This window comes from Saimiri boliviensis, chromosome 1, assembly GCF_048565385.1.
Source record: "Saimiri boliviensis isolate mSaiBol1 chromosome 1, mSaiBol1.pri, whole genome shotgun sequence".
Taxonomy (NCBI): Eukaryota; Metazoa; Chordata; class Mammalia; order Primates; family Cebidae; genus Saimiri; species Saimiri boliviensis.
This window is the reverse complement of record NC_133449.1, coordinates 215,316,230-215,331,999: the sequence shown is the minus strand read 5'-3', so window position 1 is coordinate 215,331,999 and position 15,770 is coordinate 215,316,230. Positions and strand designations below refer to the sequence as shown.

At 36.0% G+C, this 15,770-nt stretch overlaps 1 protein-coding gene and 1 non-coding gene across 18 annotated transcripts in view; both read right to left on the bottom strand.

Annotated features, from left to right (window-relative positions):
* Positions 1 to 15,770, bottom strand: part of ARB2A (ARB2 cotranscriptional regulator A) — a 505,249-nt gene that overhangs the window by 472,007 nt on the left and 17,472 nt on the right. The window lies entirely within an intron of this gene.
* LOC120365636 (U6 spliceosomal RNA) lies at positions 4,126 to 4,229 on the bottom strand. Its single transcript, XR_005580522.1, has one exon. It is a non-coding gene; the product is annotated as a U6 spliceosomal RNA (small nuclear RNA).

Here is a 15,770-nt window from a genome sequence, read left to right as displayed (position 1 = left end):
CAACTCATTTGCCTACTTTTTAATTAAAAAGAAAAACAATTAAGTAGGTAAATGATATAAGCACACATTTCTTCAAATATACAAATGGCCAAAAAGCACATGGAAAGATGCTCAATATCATTAGTCATTATAAAAATGCAAATCAAAACCATGTGAGCTACCTAATACACAATAACTAGCATGGCTATAATCAAAAAAATATATAAATCAAGGTTTGTGACAATGTGAAGAAACTGGATACCTGATATATTGCTGGTGTGACAACAATTGCTACTGTGATGCAGCCACTTTAGAAAACAGTTGAGCAGTTCCTCAAATTATCATACACAGAGTTCCCATATGACCCAGCAATTCTACTTCTTGGTCTATACCCAAGATAAATGAAAATACATGTTCTGACCAAAAGTTATGCACAAATGTTCACAGAAGCATTATTCATAATTGCCAACGAGTTGAAACAACCTGGCTGTCAACTGATGAATGGATAAACAAAATGTGGTATACCTATATAATAGGATATTATTCTTTAATAGAAAGGAAATACTGATGCACGCTATGACATAAATGAAAATATTATGTGCTAATTACAATTACAAAATGAGGTCAGTGACATGAAACCAATTACCAAAAAAAACCCCACATATTGTACAATTCCATTCATATGAAATGTCCAGAACAGGTTAATTCATAGAAATAGAAAGTAGATTAATAGTTTTCAGGGGTTAGAGGAAGAGAAAAATAGGGTGTGACTGTTAATAGGTATGTGGTTTCTTTTTGAGGTGATTATTCCAATAGTTCAAAGAGATACACTTGCACTGGGGTAGTATCTGTCACTGAGCATTAAATGGGTCTCTCTCTAACTCTTTCTACAGCTCTAATGCCAAAAGTCAAAGCAATCTCAAAATGGAAATCTTAACCGTCTCACTAACCACTCACCCTTCCCTTTACCTTCTATAAGATAGAAGCAAGAAGTAGATTTCAGGCAGACTTATTTAAAGAACTTCTCTCTTTTAATATCCCAATCATCCCTCTCTCCACGGCCAGGCTAGCAATTGTCTAGGCATACTCTAGCTAGATAGATATTAAGAACAAACATATTATTTTCTAGGTATAAAAGATGAGCATTAAATAAGTTTTTGTAAATCACAGTGCTCTAGTCTAGCTTGTTCCAGTTCTCAGCACTGGCAGTTCTGTCAATGGTAATCTGCCTCCCTTGCCCTTGCATACATATTCCAGTGAAAACCTGCTCACAAGCACTAATTCACTTTGGTCATGATTCAGTAAATCCCCAAACACATACCATCTAAAAGCACCCCAAACCCACCCAATTTCTAACAAAGATTAAAATTTGGTATAACTTTACTGTTATTATTTTGATCATTATCATAACTGATCCCAGACATTGTAGCAAATTACTTCAAAGTTAGAAATGTACCATTTGCTATAGAAAAGAAAAATGAAGCCAAACTTGAGTATATAATCAAGCAGTTGATTAAGCCTAGTAAGCCACATGAATAACACCAACAATAAAGTGTAATGGCACATTTCAGTTTTGTGCAGATCATAATTGTACTGCAAACAAGGCATTTAAGTACCACTCAAATCCAGTATCTACTGACAATGCACTCCTTATTATTTATTCAAGGGGAAAATTTCAGTGAAGTCTGATTTTACCTAAATGTGTTAACAAGTAGGAATGTAATTTAAGTGCCTTCAGAATAGATTATTTTTTGCCTTCTAGAATTTCCCAACTCTTTATGGAGTGATAATATTTTATAGCATTTCATGTTTGTATATTTAAATAATGTTCACATGCTGAGACCAACAGGGAGATTAACTCAGAGAAATTTTTAGAGGATCCATATTGCTGTGATACTACAAATATCTGATCTTAAAAAAAGGTAATTTGAAATCTGAAAGCTCAAGTCACATTTTTAGGCTACCATATAAGTTACAGTGGTTATTTACTTTATTCAAAAAACTAAATACATAATACACACCTAGCCTAAATTAACAAAGGACTTGAGCAGGAAAATTCTCCTATTCCAAAACCAATCAAAGAGTTCTGAATCCTTCTGTCTTCTACAAAATATTTTTTTTTCCCGCACAAAAGACAACCATCACGTCGCCATACTGTTACAGGAAATACACTGTGTGGCACTGAAGTTGCCAACACAAGGACACTTTGCTGAATGTTAGCCATTTATGTTAGTAGACCTATGTATGCTTAAACAAAGTATGCCAAATGGCTCTCACTACTATTTTCTACATAAGCACAAAATGATGAAGTCCCTTCCAATGATCATGAGAGTCAGGAATTTTACAAGTAGACTTCTCCTTAACATTACAGCCAAGTCCCCCAAGGAATCCTGCTGCATAGTAAACCCTAGGAAGCACAATACAAAACATTAAAATATCTATAAATTCCACTCACCAATATAAAACAAGCCATAATAACTTCAATATCTGCAGAAAAAGCATGTGATAAAATTCAAAACCTATTTTTGGAAAAAAGTCACAGAAAACTAGGAATAAAAAGGAAATGTCTGTAAGCTGACAAAAGGTTTAAAAAAAACAAGCAAATAAAAATAACCACTTAAAACAAAATTACTTTTTTTAAATATATATTTTATTGCTTTTTAGGTTTTGGGGTACATGTGAAGAACATGTAAGATCACTGCATAGGTACACACGTGTCAGTGTGATTTGCTGCCTTCCTCCCCATCACCTATATCTGGCATTTCTCCCCATGTTATCCCCCCTCCAAGTCCCCTCCTCCCCGCTGTCCCTCCCTTAGCTCCCCGCCAACAGACCCCAGTGTGTGATGCTCCCCTCCCTGTGTCCATGTGTTCTCTTTGTTCAACACCCACCTATGAGTGAGAACATGTAGTGTCTAATTTTCTTTTCTTGTGTCAGTCTGCTGAGAATGACGGTTTCCAGGTTCATCCACGTCCCTACAAAGGACACGAACTCATCATTTTTGATGGCTGCATAGTATTCCATGGTGTATATGTGCCACATGTTCCCTGTCCAGTCTATCATCAATGGACATTTGGGTTGGTTCTGTCTTTGCTATTATAAACAGTGCCATAATGAACATACATGTGCATATGTCTTTATAATAGAATGATTTACAATCCTTTGTATATATACCCAGTTATGGGATTGCTGGGTCAAATGGAATTTCTATTTCTAGGTCCTTGAGAAATCACCACACTGTCTTCCACAGTGGTTGAACTAACTTACACTCCCACCAACAGTGTAAAAGTGTTCCTATTTCTCCACATCCTCTCCAGCATTTGTTGTCTCCAGATTTTTTAATGATCACCATTCTAACTGGCGTGAGATGGTATCTCGATGTAGTTTTGATTTGCATTTCTCTGATGACCAGTGATGATGAGCATTTTTTCATATGTTTGTTGGCCTCATATATGTCTTCTTTTGTAAAGTGTCTGTTCATATCCTTCGCTCACTTTTAAATGGGCTTTTTTTCTTGTAAATCTGTTTCAGTTCTTTGTAGATTCTGGATATTAGCCCTTTGTCAGATGGGTAGATTGCAAAAATTTTTTCCCATCCTGTTGGTTGCCGATTCACTCTAATTACTGTTTCTTTTGCTGTGCAGAAGCTGTGGAGTTGATTATGTCCCATTTGTCTATTTTGGCTTTTGTTGCCAATGCTTTTGCTGTTTTAGTCATGAAGTCTTTGCCTATGCCTATGTCCTGAATGGTTTTGCCTAGCTTTTCTTCTAGGGTTTCTATGGTGTTAGGTTTTATGTTTAAGTCTTTAATCCATCTGGAGTTAATTTTAGTGTAAGATGTCAGGAAGGGGTCCTGTTTCTGCTTTCTGCACATGGCTTGCCAGTTTTCCCAACACCATTTATTAAACAGGGAATCCTTTCCCCATTGCTTGTTTTTGTCAGGTTTGTCAAAGATCAGATGTTTGTAGATGTGTGGTGTTGCCTCCAAGGCCTCTGTTCTGTTCCACTGGTCTATATCTCTGTTTTGGTGCCAGTACCATGCTGTTTTGATTACTATAGCCTTGTAGTATAGTTTGAAGTCAGGCAGTGAGATGCCTCCAGCTTAGTTCTTTTTGCTTAGAATTGACTTGGCTATGTGGGCTCTCTTTAAAAATATGGAACGCTTCACAAATTTGCATGTCATCCTTGCGCAGGGGCCATGCTAATCTCTGTATCAGTCCAATTTTAGTATACGTGCTGCTGAAGCAAGCACAACAAAATTGCTCTTAATGATAAAATATTTGTAAAAGTCTCTTCAAAATCAAGAAGCATAAAAGAATGCCCATCATTATCACTTTACTATTACCACTTCTAGTCACAGTTTGTTGGACATTCTATACAATGCAGTAGAACATGAAAAATAAATAAAAACATAGTAACAATTTTCAAAAGGAAATCAAAGTTATCATTATTTTCAAATGATATATCTACAACAAAAAGAATCAAGAAACAAAGTCCTCTAAAATCAAAAAAACAAGAATCTCTGTATCATTAGGAATAAAAAGAGAATTCAACAAGATGGCTTGCCGTTAAGATTTACAGACAAAAAATTAAATATATTTACAGATACTAGCAACAATCAGTTATAAAGCAGTTTTTTAATACATCATTAATAATGGCAAAAATTGGCCAGGTGTGGTTGCTCACACCTATAATCCCAGCACTTTGGGAGGCCAAGGTGGGTGGATCACCTGAGGTCAGGAGTTCAAGACCAGCCTAGTCAATATGGTGAAACCTCGTCTCTACTAAATATATAAGAATTAGCCAGGCATGGTGGTAGGCACCTGTAATCCTAGCTACTTGGGAGGCTGAGGCAGGAGAATCACTTGAACACAGGAGGCAGAGGTTGCAGTAAGCTGAGACCACACGATTGGGCTCCAGCCTGGGCAACAAGAGCAAAACTTCATCTCAAAAAAAAAAAGCAAAAATTAAAAACGTAAATGATTAAATCTAACAAAAGATGCTATACCCATATTCAGAAAACTTTGCAATTCTACTCAAACCCCAAAATGTATTTCTAGAACTTAAACAAGTTCATAAAGTTGCAGTCAAGATATTGGCAAGTTCTACAATCATCTAAAGTTAAACTGGGGACACGCCTAAAGAACACCACAGGAAGACTTGCATTGCCAGGATTCAAAGTAATTAAAAAAGCATGCCATTAATACCAGAATAAACAAATTGATAAATAGAACAGAATGGAACTCCAAAACAAAGCTATATAACAGATCCATATGATACCATCATATCACTGGGGAAAACAGAGATTTTTCTGACAACTGGAAAAACTGGTTAACTGCACAACTTAAAAAAAGACAAAGAAATAAATTAGATACCTATCTCACTCCATACATGATCAATTTCAAATGACTTAAGGGTATAAACGTGAAATTCAAACTTTAAACTAAACCTCTTAGGGAAAAATACGGGAGACTACTACTTTGATGTTGAGGCAAGGAATACAACCACAATAAGATATTCTACAGTCATTAGGCTAGAAAAAATTAATTAGTCTGACAATAACAAAAAAAAAAGAATGTAGAATAATAGAGATACTTATTCACATTTTTGGTTAAAAGATAAATTCGTAAAACTACTTTGGAAAAAATTAGCATGAGATATCCAAGTTAAATATTACCATAATCTCCAATCCATCAATCTCACACCTTGACCTTCTACATATACATGTGGAGGCAGACATAAACATGTGCATAAAATGTATCCATCATCAAAACAGCCAATTTATTCATTATCTGTAACTACGTAACAAATTACCTCAAAACACAGTGTCACAAAACAACAATAAATATTTGTAATATCTCAGTTTCTGTAGATCAGAAATTGGGAGCAGCTCAGCTGGGAAGTTCTCAATCAAGTTTATGAAGTTGCAGTCAAGATACTGGCAAGTTCTACAATCATCTGAAGGTTTAACTGGAGACAGAACATTCACTTCCAATATGGCTCACTCACATAGATAAATGATTGGTATTAATTGTTGTTACAGTCCTCCCAAACTCAAATAGATCTGTGCATAAGCCCATGCGGGAGGGCTTTCCCAAGAAAGACAGATTCAGGAAAATTGAAGAAGTCTCACCATCATTTCCTGTACATCCTACTGGTAGAAGAGAGCCCTGCTCAATGTAGCAGAAGTTTACACAAAGGCATGAATATCAAGAAGCAAAGATCACTGGGGACCATCTTAGAATTTGGCTACAACAAATGGAAAAAAACTGTTCTCCAATTATAGGAGAGCAAATATATTGTAGTACATTAACAGGGCAAAGATGAGTATTATACAGTAGTAAAGATGAATGAAGCACAACTACACTCAAAAACATGGATGAATTTTCCAAAAATACTTGTGAGGAAATCAAATATTAGAACACTACATACAATATCATTTATACTGAGCTAAACTAAAACAAATTATTAGTGTCACAAATTGAGATAAAACCAAAAGAAAAATCAAGAGAAAAAAATAAATGCAAAATTCAATAGTTATTACCACTGGGAAAGAACGGAGGGCATGAGGGGGAGAAGCACATAAGTCAATGCAAGTAATTGATAGAGTTTTTAGTCTTGAATTTGGTGGTAAATTTACAGGTGTTAATTGTATTATCATACTCTATAACTTGCATAGGCATTAAAATACGGAGGCCTGTTTTATATCAGTATATCACATACATATAATCAACAGTAACCCTGGTTGCACATAATCTTTTTCAGCAACAATATATTCTTTAAATAAGTGATAAAAATATTAACAAAAAAAATGCAGTCACACAATGCATAACATTTTGGCTAATGACAGAATTCATATTAAGACAGTGGTCCCATAGGATTATAATGAAGCTGAAAAATTCCTACCACCTAGTGACATCATAGCTGGCATAACATCATGATACAACACATTACTCGTGTTTGTGGTGGTGATGCTGGTGTAAACAAACATACTGCACTGCCAGTCACATCAAAGTTTAACATATACAAATATGCATAGTACATAAATACGTGAAAATAATAAACTAATAGGTGACTATGTGTTTTGTTTTTGTTTTTTTGAGACAGAGTTTCATTCCTGTTGCCCAGGCTGGAGTACAATGGCATGATCTCGGCTCACTGCAACCTCTGCCTCCTGGATTCAAGCGTTTCTCCTGCCTCAGACTCCCAAGTAGCTGGGATTATAGGCACCTGCCACCATGCCTGGCTAATTTTTTTTATTTTTAGTAGAGATGAGGTTTCACCATGGTGGCCAAGCTGGTCTGGAACTCCTGAGCTCAGGTGACCCACCTGCCTTGGCCTTCCAAAGTGTTGGGATTACAGATGTGAGCCACCGCCCCCTGCTGGTGACTATATTTTTACTACACAATACTTTTTATGTAAAGTGTACTATTTCTGCTTCTTTAAAAAATAAAAAAAGTTAACTGTAAAATAGTTTCAGGCAGGTCCTTCAGGAGGTATTCCAGAAGGCACTGCTACCATAGGAAATAGCAGCTCCATGTGCGTTTTTGCCCTAAAGATCTTCCAGCAGGACAAGATGTAGAGGTGGAAGGTAGTGTTATTGATGACCCTGACCCTGGGTAGGTCTAGGCTAATGTGTATGCTGTGTCTTCATTTTTGGCCAAAATATTTTAAAAATAAAAACTCTGAAAATAGAAAAAAGCTTATAGAATAAGTATATAAAGAAAGAAAATACTTTTGTACAGCTGAATAATATGATTGTGTTTTCAGCTAAGTATTATTACAAAAAAGTTAAAAAGTTCATGTGGAATGGTGATGCACTTTTTAATCCCACCTGCTTGGGAGGCTGAGGCAGGAGGAGGGCTTGACCCCAAGAGTTTGAAGCTGCAGTGAGCTACAATCACCCACTGCACTCCGCCTGGGTGGCAGAATAAAATCCCATCTCTTAAAAAAAATTAATTTTAAAATTTATAAAGTAAAAAAGTTACAGTAGGCTAGTTAATTATTGAATAAAACTAGTTTTATTCAAAAAATTATTAATAAAATTATTGAATAAAACCTGCAAGCTCCATTCATAGTAAGCGGTTTATAAAGGTGTTCCTTTTTAAAAAATATTTTATACTATAATTGTACTGTACCTTTTCTATGTTTATATACGTTAAATAAATAAATTCCATTGTGTTGGATTGCCTACAGTATTCAGCACAGTAACGTGTCACACAGGTTTCGAGCCTCAGAGCAACAAGTTACACCATATGTAGCCCAGGTGTGTATAAGGCTGTAACATCTAGGTGTGTGTAAGTATACTCTATGTTGTTTGCACAACTACGAAATCACCTAACACCACATTTCTCAAAAAAAATCCCCAACATTAAGTGACTCATGACCATACTACAATTTTAGTGGCATTGCCTTTTATAATGTGTTCTTTGGGGCATTCTTCTCTAAGGATAATGCTGACAGTCCCATTCCATCTGTTTAGTGAGAAAGTTGGAGGTTCTGCTCATGAGTAAAATTGATAGAAGCAGTTATTTTAGAAAAGGATAAATTGGTATTGTGCAAACCTCAGAGCAGCTATATCAATAACATACTGTTACTAAAACCCAATTGATTCCTTGCCTGTTTTAAAACGGAGCTAGTATTCTGAATAAAAATTGATTACCTCAGAAAATTTTACATCAGCTATGACAAAAGAGAAACTATAAATATTATTTAAAACTTGAATTAAAAAATAATAATTTCCTGCATCTTATAATAAAATAAAATGCAACTATTGGGAAAGGCACATAGGCTCACACCTATAACCCCAGCCCTTTGGGAGGCCAAGTGGGGAGGATTGCTTGAGGCCAGGAGTTCAAGACCAGTTCTGGCAATATAGCAAGATGGTATCTCCACAAAAAATTAAATGTAGTGGCATGTGCCTGTAGTCCCAGCTATTTGGGAGGCTGAGGCAGCAGGATCAGGAATCTGACATTACAATGAGCCATGATCATGCCAATATGTTCCAGCCTAGGCAACAGAGCAAGACCCTGTCTCAAAAAAGTAATAAAATGTAAAATAAAATAAAATACAACTAAGCCCTTCTGAAAATGTCAACTGTCATTTAAGTATTTTCTTTGCCTGGCATATATCTACTAGTAAATACAATAAGTAAAATCAGCCTTTGAAGATACATAAGAAATTAAATTTTTTTAAATGCTGGGCTAAGAGTAGTTATAAGCAGCTTGCAAATGAAAAATCAAGGCTGAGTATTCAATTCAGAATAAACTGTCCCTTTGGTTGCTAAAGGATAGGTTCATTTCGTTATAAAAGAATATTTCCCACATACAGTTATCTCTCAGTCTTTCAACATGATGTAAAAATGGACTTCAATTTCGAGAAAAAATAATAATTTTCCAAAATAAGGTGAAAAAGGAAAATGCTGTAATAGCAGCCACTGGAGGGAGGACTTGATGTTAGAATAAGAATAAAACAAGCACAAAACATTTATTTTGTGCTTTGTCTGAATTTAACATTTTGTTAAACTCATTTCTATTTGTTTAAGTGACAAATGCTGAAAATACTGCTTTTTCTGCATCAGTTAAACTTCCTTTCACTGAAAAACAGATGTTGTTTCAAGTGTCCTTTATTGGTACACAAATCAGCAGTAAGAAAATTATAAAGCTGCCTGGACTGACAAAGAACTAGCACTATCGCTTAGTCTCAGAATATATTTAAAGGCCTATACTTAACTTTAAATGTCTATATTTTGTTCCTTTGAAATATTATCCACTCAGTTTGATAGAAGACCACAGGTTCTACTTTGTCTCTAAATAAATACCTGAAATCTGGCTATCCATAAATTGGAACAGCTTTTTAAAAACCTGTGGCATTGCTCTTGATGTAGTTAAGATGTTTTGTTTTTACTAAAAATACTCATGTGTTTTTTAAATTATTGGTTTAAAACTATTTATACACACACACTCACACTCTCTCTCTCTTTCTCTCTCTCTCAAAGCAACTCAGAGTAAGCTGTAAGCCTCCAATGCTTACCTTATCCAGATAACTAAATATACAAACATATTATAATAAACAGAGTTTAAATAAAATTCCAAACACAAAACCACAGAACTGAAAGGTAATAGAAGTGAGCTCTTTCACAATTCTGGTTTCTATTATAATAGTAGTTATATGTTATACAATAGATGCCATGCTTCTGGAAAGTCCTGAAATAATTCCAAACATAACAAAATCCATTCCTTCCCTTTCAAAATGACTATTCGCCCTATCATTATTTTGGAGCTGACTTCTTAAACTCAAGAATACTGACATGATTTAATCAATGAACCAGCAAAACTTTCAGTCAGATCTGAATAAGAGCTCTTCTGAAGAAAAAAACAACAAAACATAAAGAAAAACTCTGGAGTAAATCTACTAGAACATAAATGCTCTTCATCTGACAAGATATTCAACTGAATAAGGAACCCAAACTCAGAAACTGAATTTTAAAAAATGAATCAATATTGATTCTTCCTATCTATGAGCATGGAATGTTTTTTCCATTTGTTTGTGTCCTCTCTTACTTCTTTGAGCCAGTGGTTCATAGTTCTCCTTGAAGAGGTCCTTCACATCCCTTGCAAATTGTATTCCTAGGTATTTTATTCTCTTTGTAGCAATTATGAATGGGAATTCACTCATTATTTGGTTCTCTGTCTGTTATTGCTGTACAGGAATGCTTGTGGGTTTTGCACATTGATTTTGTATCCTGAGACTTTGCTGAAGTTGCTTATCAGCTTAAGGAGATTTGGGGCTGAACAATGGGGTTTTCGAAATATACCACCATGATATCTGCAAAGAGAGACAATGTGACTTCCTCTCTTCCTATTTGAATACTCTTTATTTCTTTCTCTTGCCTGATTGCCCTGGCCATAACTTCCAATACTACGTTGAATAAGAGTGGTGAGAAAGGGCATCCCTGTCTTGTACCAGTTTTCAAAGGGAGTGCTTCCAGCTTTTGCCCATTCAGTATGATATTGGCTGTGGGTCTGTCATAAATAATTCTTATTATTTTGAGATATGTTCCATCAATACCTAGTTTGTTGAGAGTTTTTAGCATGAAGGGTGTTGAATTTTATCGAAGGCCTTTTCGACATCTATTGAGATAATCACGTGGTTTTTGTCACTGGTTCTGTTTATGTGATGGATTACGTTTATTGATTTGCTTGACTGAAAGGGTTAACTTGACTGAAAGTCTTTCTTCATTTCAAGAGACAAAGAGAAAGGAAGTAAGCGTGCAAGACAGGAACTTTATATTGTAATTAAAAGAGTGAAAAACACAAATACATATGCTTGTTTTGATAAAAATAATTATACATGTTTCTTGTTGAGAAAATATATCCAGAATAAGGTTTAGTTTGTTTTCAATTATGAAACTGAAATGTCTAATTTCTTTAGCAGTTCTTGTAGTATTTGTAATACAAATAAAATTTCACCATTACAATCACTCACTGTTTCAAAATAATAAGTTATTACCTATAAATAATATTCCAGTCGCAACCACTTTTCAAACACTTAGCACAAACTGATTTAACTTATTGTCCACCTTGAAGAAAGTAGTTAAAAGACCATGAAGGAACAGGACACAGACCATTAATGCTTCTAGGCTAGAGGGAAGAGACTTAAATGGCCTCCAATGAAACCAACTTTGCTGGGTCCTAGAAACAAATCTAGAGCCATCCTGTTTAAAGTTCAGGCCAATCTACAGGCCACTGCCATTGTGACAGCAGCTTAAGGAAAGTCACCGGAGAACAATGGGGAAGACAAGTAATGCATGGTATAAGCTACTATTCAGAGGAGTCTGCCCTGAACTCCAGACTCCAATCACCGCAGGTATTCAGTAAGAATAAAATGAAAGGGTACAGGATAGCCACAAAAAAAGGCAAAATCAAACAATACCTATGATAAATTGTGTGTAATGCAGGAATCGAAACGTTGGATACCTATAGGCATCAGAAATTTAACAGCAAACATAGGCAGTGAAGCCGGTAAGTCACAGCTTACACGGAATGAACAGTGGAGACTTCAGCAAACTGGAAAACACATCACTCATCTTAAGGGAGTTCCTGCTTGCCACACTGTCGCCATATAGAATGGGGCCACAGTGTGACTGGAACTTCATATTTGTCAGGAGAAACCAAAAGCCCAATTTTTAGTTAAATTAGATGGAAATTAATTTTTAAAAATTGAAGATTGTGGACCCTCCGCTTGGTTTGGGGGTCTCCAATTTGTAAACTCTGCTCTGTGTAATATTATAGACAGTATAATTGACTGATAATTTCCCATACAGCTTTGTACCACCTAGGCCAAGAACAATATTGGTAATAAAAATAAGACTCCAGTGATCCAAGAAAATAGTAAACCCTCAGAAAGTAGACTCAGGTCAAAAATACTTTCCAAAACCAAGCTTTCATGGCTACCTTCATTTGATCTATGACTTTCTTATACTGGCACAAGAACTGACACCTCTTCAAAGCACTTGGCATTAGAAAAATAATGGGCATGTGGCCGGGCGCGGTGGCTCAAGCCTGTAATCCCAGCACTTTGGGAGGCCGAGGCGGGCAGATCACGAAGTCAAGAGATCGAGACCATCCTGGCCAACATGGTAAAACCCAATCTCTACTAAAAATACAAAAATTAGCTGGGCGTGGTGGCACGCGCCTGTAGTCCCAGCTACTCAGGAGGCTGAGGCAGGAGAATTGCTTGAACCTGGGAGGTGGCGGTTGCAGTGAGCCGAGATTGTGCCACTGCACTCCAGCCTAGCGCTGGTGACAGAGTGAGACTCTGTCTCAAAAAAAAAAAAAAAGAAAAAGAAAAAAGAAAAAGAATGGGCATGTGTAGGGCCTCACACCTGTAATCCCAGCATTCTGGGAGGCCAAAGAGGGAGGATAGCTTCATCAGCCTGACCAACGTAGCAAACCCTTGTCTCTACAAAAAAAAAGGACAAAAAATTAGCCAGTTGTGGTAGTGCATGCCTGTGGTTCCAACTACTCAGCAGTCTCAGGTAGGAAGATTATTTGATCCTAGGAGGTCGAGGCTGTGGTGAACTATGATAAAACTTCTAAATATGATAATGCTTTCCTCTGCTCTTAAGTTTTACTACCTATGTATATATCTTTGTGCTTGAAATTTCTTCATTTAAAAATCATGATGAATCTTCTTATGCCACAAAAAAGTTTGGATAACATGCTTCCTGATATATCATGACTATGTAGGACTAACTCTACTGTCACTACTGGTAATTATGTTCCTTATAAACACATAACTACAAGTCTTATTTTTGTGTCTTTCATTTTTCTCTATTATGCATTTTCTTGATATCTTATTGGTAAATTTCTGTAATGTTATTTGATTTCAATTCTACAAGTAAAAAACATAATCAAATGCTTTTAATTCAAATATTATACTTAGTTCCTCAAATATGGATTCTGTCCTAGATTTTTTTATTTTCAACTGAAGAGATGTTTACCAAAACCCTTTCACCATGCCTAGAAAATGGTAGAAACACACATACACACATAATTATGGATGAATATATACCTAATAGTTTAAGTTGTAATGCTTCTTTGCTTTTTTTTTTTTTTTTTTTTTTTTTTTTTTGAGATGTCATTTTGCTCTTGTTGCCCAGGCTGAAGTACAAAGGCATGATCTTGGCTCACTGCAACCTCCGTCTCCTGGGTTCAAACAATTCTCCTGCCTCAGCCTCCTGAGTAGCTGGGACTGCAGGCACATGCCACCACAGCTGGCTAATTTTTTGTATTTTTCGTAGAGATGAGGTTTCACCATGTTAGCCAGATGAATCATGAGGTCTCGATCTCCTGATCTCATGATCCACCCACCTCAGCCTCTCAAAGTGCTGGAATTACAGGCGTGAGCTACCGTGCCTGGCCGCTCCTTTGCTTTTTTACCTAATTGAAATATCTTTTAACTTTGCAGCCCTACAAATACCTCAATGTAACAGGTTATGGATAAATCTATTTTTTTAAATGTTCTAAAGGACACAGCTCTTTAAATCTGTGATTAATTTTGTTAGAAGGTAAATATTTTCAATTGAACTCTTTTCTAAATGTAAGGGAAAAGCTGTATTACATCTTCTTAAAACATGACACAGGTATATTATTTTTCTATAACCTTTCATTTCATCTTTCCTTCTTCCTCCTATTTTGATATACCTGTGTTGTTTGCTCACTCATTTAAGATACATAAACTAAAAGTCCTCATTGAGGTCCTTCTTATACATTTCTTCAAGTTTTTGAACAATTTCAGATGACTCAACTTTAAAAGAAATATATAGGAAACCGTGCTCTACTAGATCACAAGTAATCTAACTGCTGGTTAACAACGACAAAAAAGATCGTCTATGAATTAGTACATTAATCTGCTTGAGTGGCCATACAAAATACCACAGACAGGGTGGGTTAAACAATAGAAATTTGTTTTCTTACAGTCTGGAGGCTAAAAATCCCAGAAAAAGATATTAAAGGACCACTTTCTAGTAAAGGCTCTCTTCCTGCCTTTCAGAAGACTGCATTCTTACTGGAGAAATAGAGAGCTCTCTGGTGTCTCTTCTTATCAGGACACTAATCCTAGTAGAGCAGTGTCCTACCCTTATGACCTCATTTAACCCTAATGACTTCACTGCAAATACAGTCACACTGTAGGTTATGACTTCAACATATGATTTGGGGGGAAATTCAATTCAGTCAATAGCATTCTGCCACTGGCCTCCTCAAAATTCATGTCCTTATCACATGCAAATTCATTTGTTCCATCCCAACAGCCCCAAAAGTCTTAACTCATTCCAGCATCAACTCTAAAGCCTAATGTCCAAAGCTCTGTGTAAATATCATCTAAATTAGGTAGGGGTAAGAACAAGGTATGATTCCCCCTAGGCAAAGTTCTTCTCCAGCTTTGAACCTATGAAACCTGACAAGTTATGTATTTCCAAAATACAATGGTGGGGCAAGCCAAGAATAAACATTCCCATTTCAAAGGGAGGACATTAGAAGGAAGAAAAAAAAAGGGTGATGGGTTCCAAACAAGTGCAAAACTTAGGAAGGCAAATTTCACTCCATCATTAAGGTTCAAAAATAATCTCTCTGGTATGACACTCTGTTCTCCAGGCCCTCTCTATTTTCCAGTTCCAGAGCTACATCTACCATTTCAGGTATTTGTTAGACCAAACCCCAATTCATGGTATTACAATTTGCATTAGTCTGCTCAGGTTGCCATAACAAAACTGCATAGAGTTGCTTAAACAAGAGAAATTTATTTTCTCACAGCTTTTAAGGCTAGAAGTCCTAGATCAGATCAAGGTCCAGCATGCTTGATTGGTTTCTGATAAGGGCTCTTTTCATGGTGATTTTTGCTTTCTCACCATGTCCTCACATGGTAAAGAAAAACTGATCAGGAGATGGCCTCTCTGGTGTCTCTTCTTTTGAAGACACTAATCCTATGGGACCAAGGTCCCATTCCATGACCTCATTTAACCCTAATTACTTGCTTATTCCAAATGCAATCATATTCGGGTTAGGATTTCAATATACAAATTAGAAAGACATAATTCAGTCCATAGCAATTAGAAAGAAAAGTATCTGGGGGCTGTAATATGTTCAGGGACATTTGTATAATAATACTCTTGATATTTTCCCCAATATCCTCTCATCTTAGAAGATGCATTACTTCAACAACTTGGTACATTTATCCCTGCTTTCAAACAGAAAGGCCAATTTTGTCCCAAATTAGAGAAAGAAAGAAG